The sequence below is a fragment of the Drosophila teissieri genome, chromosome X (assembly GCF_016746235.2).
Source record: "Drosophila teissieri strain GT53w chromosome X, Prin_Dtei_1.1, whole genome shotgun sequence".
Lineage (NCBI taxonomy): Eukaryota > Metazoa > Arthropoda > Insecta > Diptera > Drosophilidae > Drosophila > Drosophila teissieri.
The window spans coordinates 14,251,555-14,259,337 of NC_053034.1; the positions used below are offsets into that span (position 1 = coordinate 14,251,555).

At 40.8% G+C, this 7,783-nt stretch overlaps 1 non-coding gene across 1 annotated transcript; it reads right to left on the reverse strand.

Annotated features, from left to right (window-relative positions):
- Nucleotides 1-1,171: 1,171 nt before the first annotated feature.
- Nucleotides 1,172-1,253, reverse strand: Trnas-aga. Its single transcript has one exon. It is a non-coding gene; the product is annotated as a tRNA-Ser (tRNA).
- Nucleotides 1,254-7,783: the final 6,530 nt, after the last annotated feature.

Below are 7,783 nucleotides of genomic sequence, written 5' to 3' on the forward strand. Positions count from 1 at the left end.
TCCGACTATCCAACTCCAACTCCAAATCCAATTAAATGCATGAAAACGAGCAAAAACCGAAAAGGGGAAAAATATGAAAATTAGCCGGGCCAACAATGACGATTTGCGTATAATCCGCGGCGGCGGCGAAAAAGAAAATATTATGCAAAACTTGGGCTTTGCCAAGAGCAGGAGCAACTTCTATTTATCATAATTGAGCCGGTGGCAATTAAAATGGCAGGGGGTTACTTGCACTTCCGAAAGGGGCTGCAGATCCACAGATCCAAAGACCCATCCACTTGCACTTAATCCAAATCGAAAGCGTTCCGTTCCATACGGCCATATTGAAACTAATTTTAATGGATTCGTTGCCGCGATGTTCTCCGTTTTTTTGCGAGCCAGAGAGTAAATAATTCAATTTAATTTCCTTTCCCTCATGAAATTAAATTAAAAATGCATTTTGGGCGATCCGGGCGAGCAAATGAATTAAGCCATCATTCGGTCGTCGTTTGCAGTCGTCACGCAGAAGTTGCAGCAACAGCAGCAGTGGCAGCAACAGCAGAAGTGGCAGAAGCGGCAGAAGAAGCGGCCAAAAACGTGTTGAAAGCCATGTGTGGCACGGCGAGCAGAAGAGCTCCCTTAACCCCTCTGGCCCCCATCAACACACACTTGTATACACACACTCACACACACACACAGTCATTGGCGTGTCAGTTTCACGTGCAGTGGCAAAAGGTAATTCATCTTGTTCTCATAGCCATATCCCATATTCCATATACCATATCCCATATCCCATTCCATATCCCATACCATATCCCATATAGCATATAGCATATAGAGCACATTCCCCTTAACCTTACCCCTGAGCCATTGGGGGATGTTCAATTTGGCTCATTCGACTTCTTGCCTCTGGTTAATTAAATGGCCGGGCGAGGCATTTTAATGCCTCTCATATTCCCCACAATTATACGCAAAAGGGTACAAATAACGAACATCACTTTAGCCAATGCTATGCTTTTTATAAGAAAGGATTTTTCAGTTATATATTAAGATGTCTAGATTAAAATAGCTCAGTATTTAATTGTATTTATTTTCGTAGACAACAACAGTGGAATGCACTTATGCACATGTACAAGTACATATTTCTTATAATTATATAATTATTTGATTGTGCAAAAATGAAGCTCACTAACGCAGTCGGTAGGACTCGAACCTACGCTCCCAGAGGGAATCTGATTTCTAGTCAGACGCCTTAACCACTCGGCCACGACTGCTTCGATATGATTGCTTAAGATAACAACAAATTTTAATAAACAATAGGATTTATTTATAAACCAAATACACGTGCGATATCTTGTGCAAGAGCTGAGTTGATAACATAAATGGGAATTTCCTCAGTGATAACTAAATATTAAATATTACTGATAAGAACTTGAAAGAAACACATATTTTTACCCCGTTTATAGTCTAGTTCTGCGTTCTTTAAACATAAGTAAACCATATAAGTACCGTCACACCGCGCAAACCGATTAGAGTTTTAAACAATCGAACTCCATTGATCATCGCACCATTCTCCAGATTTAATGATTAATGCCGAATGGGAAGCCTTCAGCCCTTCAGCTCTTCTGCGATTTCCATCTCCTCCATTTCGATGCCGATACCGAGATGTCGATGCCGATGCCGATGCCAATGCCAATGCCGATCCCAATTGCGATACCCATTCAAGATCGCAGCGTAATCAATTACATGACCACGCACATTGGCTTTGATCATTGCCTGGGTTCGGGGCATGCCCCTTAACACTTTAAAACCACCGACTTTGCTGGTGACAATGCGTTCTCCGTTCCCCTAACTGTCCCCCTTGCTGTCCCCCTTACTGTCCCCCTAACTGTCCCCCCTTACTGTCCCCCCTTACTGTCCCCCCTGCTTAACCCTTGTGTTCCATGTGATCAATGCAATCTCGATATCGAAACAGTTTTTAATGTGCACCTTTTGTTCTGTGGCAATTGCAGTTCGAATTGCCGAAAGGGGCGGCGTTGCGAACGGGGCACTATGCTATACACTATACTATACTACATATACCATGCTATACTATACTACAACCGATCCATACGATCCATACGATCCATACGATGCGACTACTGGCTGCCGAAATGTCAAATGCCAGGCCATATTTCTTAAACGCCAAATACTTTTTGACATAATAGTCCAATTACCTTATCGCGCGATCTGAGATGCGGTCGCCGTTGCAGTTGCTCGTTGTTCATGTTGTTGTTGTTGCTGCTGTTGCTGTTGCTGCTGTTGTTGCAGCAATGTTTGGTGCTGTTGTTGCAGTTGTTGCTGCGACACCGCCACCATTGATGCTGCCTGCTGGCTGAAGTCCAAAGTTGAGGCAGGAACTGAAGCTGCGGCCACAGCGCGATTATTTATGGCGATCAGCGTTCGTGGGCCCAGTAGCAGAAATTCCATTTAAATTGCGTACCAACAAAAACAGCAGCTCCACCACCACCAACAACAACAACAAAAGCAACAGCAACAACAGCAACAAAAGCAACAACAGCAGCAGCAGCAACAACAACAGCAATTGTTTTTATGGTAGCAGCGTTGGCGGCGGTTTCCTCTGAAGCGGCAGCAAACACAGCCAACAAACCAAAATACAAAAAAAAACAAAAAAACAAAAAAGAAAAAGAAAAAAACACAAAACTCAGTAAACAAAAAAAAAACAACGATCCCAAGCCACTGAGTTTACATCAGAAGGAAGTACCGATCTTTTGGGGGCTTTCAAGCCAAATGTTCTGTGAATATATTAATCATTTAAATATAAAGAGGCATTATAACAATGCAACAATATAAATTAATTATGTAACTACTCATAGTTAGTCAATGTATATGCATTAGAAGTTACATTTTGCGTTGAGTTAAGTGGGTTTTCAATATAAAAGTAGCTTGTGCTGATTTTGAAAATTTGAAATCAATGTTTAATACTTAATGGTCCAATTCAAGAAGAGTCAGTTTTTGGACATATCTTATTTAAATATCTTATAGAAAAATGTAAATAAATAAAATGAAATGAAATAAGAATGTGCAGATATTTCTGGCCCCAATTTAGCCACATTTAAAGAGCGCAACATTGCTGGAAAATGGGCGGAAGGAACACCTTGGGCAGATCCCATGCTCAACATCTGTTCCAGGCAGGACAATCGATTTGGCGCAAAGTGTTGGACACACACAAATGCACACACACACACAAACACACACGAACACACACACACCAGGGGATAGATACTTAGATACTCGGCCACTCAGATGCTGGGATACTGAGATACTGAGATACTTGAGCGCCTTCATTCGCTGGTCAGTTGTAAATGAGTCTCGAGGGTCGATGTCTGGGCCAAGTTCTCTGCCCGCGCCCGTAATATGTCTTGTTGCTTGTTTGACAGTTGTTGCTGCCGCTGCTGCTGCTGTTGTTGCAAGTTGCTGCTGCCGCTTGTGCTGCGCGTTGCTGTGGCAGGAACAATCGTAGTTATATTTTTAAACGCAACTACGCGCTGCTCACCGCGATATTGATCTTATTTCAATATGCCAGCCCATCGCCCATCGCCCCGCGCATCGCTTTTAATTTGCTGCTGAACATTGCGAGATGCAAGTTGCAAGTTGCAAGTCGCCCTTTGCAAGTCGCCAGTTGCCAGTTGCCAGTTGCAATTTCCTTGTGGCAGTTGACGTGCCCACTAGTTTCGGGGTATCGCACCTTGGAACACAGTATGGCGGCATTTGCTCCATTGATCTTTGGCTTCTGCCTTTGATTTTTTAGTTATTTTCGATTGTCAACCCGATCGGTGGGGGGATCACTTTGATTTAGTAAAGTGTAATTACAGTTGAGCTTGAGTTTGTGCCACGGCGCAGGAAACCCCATTTCAATGGGTGGAGTGGCCAATTGGCAGCCACGAAAGGGTTTCTCCGCCCAGAAATGCATTTGCGTTTTAGTTGCATGGGTTTGCATTCAAGGGAGTTTTGATTAATTGCTCTATTCACATTTTATTGCACTTTACTTATAGCTATTTGCATGTGTGGATTTCTGTAAGCATTACTTATAAAACCAATATATGGAATATATAGATTTAATTATAATATATCCTAATATGCTAAAAATATTATATAAAGTATTTCATCTCCCTTTTCACACCATGCAATGCAATTTGAGGAAAACTCACTACTACTTTTTGTAAATGAAAAATCCAAGCAGTAGCATTGCATTTGGAATCGCTGGCAGACTTTACCTTTGACTCCGAGCAAACTAGTTACACCAATAACCATAACAATAACAAATTAGCATCGCATGCTCCTCGGCGATTAATTTGGCCATATGCACCGGCTTTTGGGCTCGACGTTTTTTACGAGCATTGTTTGTAGCTCATTAAGAAAATTTTGCGCGCTTCAACGACGACAAACGCCATGCCGACAAAGGAAAAAATAAGCAACAAAAACAGCTATAAAAAAAAAAGAAAAACTAGAAAAAAATACAAAAGGGGTAGGCATAATTTGAGTCCAAAATCGCACAGTTTATGCAAATCGCGAAAATTACGAATCGGAAAAAGGCATTTTGGCATGCGAGTGTAATTTTCAATTGGCAACAAGTGGCTGCCTTTTATTTTTTCTCCCCATATATATATATACATATATATGTATATATAAATATGTTTGTTTTGTTTTTGGAGAGACGCAAGGATGACGTCATCTGTGTGCAATTGGAGCAGCAGTTTTCAATTTTCGCCAAAAACAATTGCTGTTTTGCCACTTCTTGTTTCGTTTTTCCCACTCAGCTGACACGTTGCACATTTCGCTGGAAAATTGGTCTTCGACTCCAGCTCTCGACTGGGACTCGGATTCGGATTCTGTTCGGCTTTTGTGAGTTCTCAGCAATCTTTTGTGTAATTGGAAGCGGAATCTTGGCCGTGCACAAAACGCTTTGAACTCGCCCATTTGGCAGTTGGCGTGGGAAATGCGAACGCCTCGCATGGCGCACAGTGGCCAAAAGTGGCAAAAGAGTCACTAAAATAATGCGAAATTAACCAAATAATGTTTAAACAAGTTATTTGAACTTAATTCGAATTTTACAGAGCATTAAAGCTTATAAATAAAATACTTATCAATAAAAATACTTGCATGTTAAATAGCATACATTTTCGAAACTCAAACATTTAAGGTGAGTGGTTACTGCAAGTGGAGCCACTGTTCTTAATGTGCTAAGCATGTTGAATGAAATTAAATAAATTTTAGCCAAATCGCCGCTTTGGGCTCTCTCTCTACTCGACCACTTTTTGCAGCCCCCCTCCTTTTCCCCTTCTCCTTTCCCTCATTTTCCCCTTTCCCTCATTTTTCCCGACTGTTAAACACCCGCAATGCAACTGGCATTCTGCTTCTGGACCAAACCAAACCAAAAAAAAAACTAACCCAAGTTGAGTTGAGCATGTGGCAGCTGCGCGTTTGCATCAATTGCCCCCCTTACCCCCCTTTCCCCCCTTACCACTGGGCTAATCTCCCCCAGGATTAAGGCCAGCAGCCGGCCCAGCTGCGTTTTATTTTTGTATATTTTCGCATACCCTGCCCAAAGGGTATTTCGATATCTGATTGGTTGGAACTTGGAAATCTGTCTCTGTTTCTGGCACTTAACAGGGATCGTATAGTTTTAAGGGGTATATATTTCATAAGCTCGTTTGCAATTTACAAACGTTTGAAATATCTTAAATACAGCACTTCTTTATGAATATTATATATTAATCAGGATTAGCATACCTATAATATCTATATACATATATATATATATATATATTTCCTCATCATAGTCATGTGTATTTTATAATTTCAGTTACTAAGAATAAAATAAACAATTTGCAGTGTACTTTGTAGTGCGTTTTGATTGCCATTTGAATGCTGCCCCATGGAACGTGAGCCTGTGCCACACACTCCATAATTTGCCTGCTGTTTTGGCGTTTGTGTTTGTTGTTGCTGTTGTTGTTGTTATCGCATTTGTTGTTGCACTTGGTGTGGCACTCAGTGTTGTTGTTGTTGTTGTTGTGTTTATTGTTGGTGGCGGTGTCTCAGTGTCTGGTTGTTGTGACTGGAGTTCGCATTTCATTCGCGCTTATCTCGCACTCGGCTCGTTTTCATGTCTTTATTTATAATTTTATTGATAAAATTGACATTAATCGCGCGTTTAAGATGATTTTTATCGCCTCGCGTGCAAATTGCTTACAATTTTTTTTACAGCCACCATCACCACAGCAACTGGACACATTTCATGTAACTCCGTTTCCTTCGCCGCTTTTAACTGCTTTATGGCCATCGGTGTTGAGGTGCGAGCTATTATTCGATTCGATATGACAAGCGGTCAGTGGATGCAAAAAAAAAGGTGAGCTGTCAAATGATAATGAGCTGCAATGCGGTTTAAAAAAGGCTCTCAAATAAAAGGGGCAATAATCGACCTCAAAACAGGGAGACTTCAAAATAAAAACAAGGCTTGTTGAGTCTGAAATGAATGAAAACATGAACACAATTATACATACGTCTTCAATTTGAAAGATAAGTAAGTTAGTTAGCTTTACACAAAAAGGTGTTTATATATAATATTATCTTAATTTTCAAATAAAATTAACTTATATTTAGTTATAGCTAGATATAACATTTAAACATTAAAACTGCTGGTTGGTAGTTATGCTCAGCAGAAAAAGAAAAGAGAAAACAAGAATTTCGATTGGAAAATATTCTTCCTGTTATTTCTTGTTACCATTTCCGCCTTCACGCTGCGAATATGAAAATAACTCAGCCATAAATATGAGCCCAGCTAAGAGAGAAAAACGAACTGGGCAGAATTTATGATTTTATTTGGTTTCCTTTCGGCAAATTTCAATAAAAGAAATAGCTCAGTGGAAAATCAATGCGAGAAATAAATTCCCCCACCAGCCGCCATTCGTTTTTCGCTGCGATGATATATGAAATGCGTTTGTTGCCTCCTTTTTCGCTTCACTTTGGGGCACAGCATTTTCCCACATTAATTTTCCTAATTTCGAAAAGCCAACCCACACATAAGTGAGGGGGGGAAGGGGTCTGGAAAATACGAAGGGGAAAAGGGGAAAAGCGGAAAAGCTGTGATGCTGACTGCATCCCCGCAGGACAGCGCAAAACTATTTATCAATGCTGAAACATTTCAAATACATTCTGCGTTTTTAGAGCAGTGGCCAGGGGCGTGGCAGCGGGGGCAAGATTATGATGTAGATCCCATTGCACTCCCCATTCCCCCCCCCCTCTCAATTCCCCCCTGAGTTCCCCTGCGTTGCCCTGTCAAATGAAGCGGCAAAAAAGGAGCTGGAAAATGAAATATGCCAGTGACGTCTGCGGCTCCCCTTTTGCTATCAGTCCGCCGTCCCTGGCCGAAATGGACCCCCCTCCATCTTAGCCCATCTTAACCCACTAAAGCCGGCTGCTAAGACAACTGGCGGCGCATTAAATGATGCTCCAGCGACATCTTACGTCGTACGCAATGGTCGAATAACCGATAGTTGCGCAGGATAAGGCCGATAGGGATGGCATCTGATAATACTTTAAATCATCTATTATTACCTTATTTATTATATAAGATATCTGTATTATTAATATATAAGATATCTGTATTTTTAATATATAAGATGTCTGTATTTGTATTATATAGAATATCTGTATTTTTATTATATAAGATATCTGTACTTGTATTATATAAGATATCTGTATTTGTATTATACATATAAGATATCTGTATTGTTATTATATA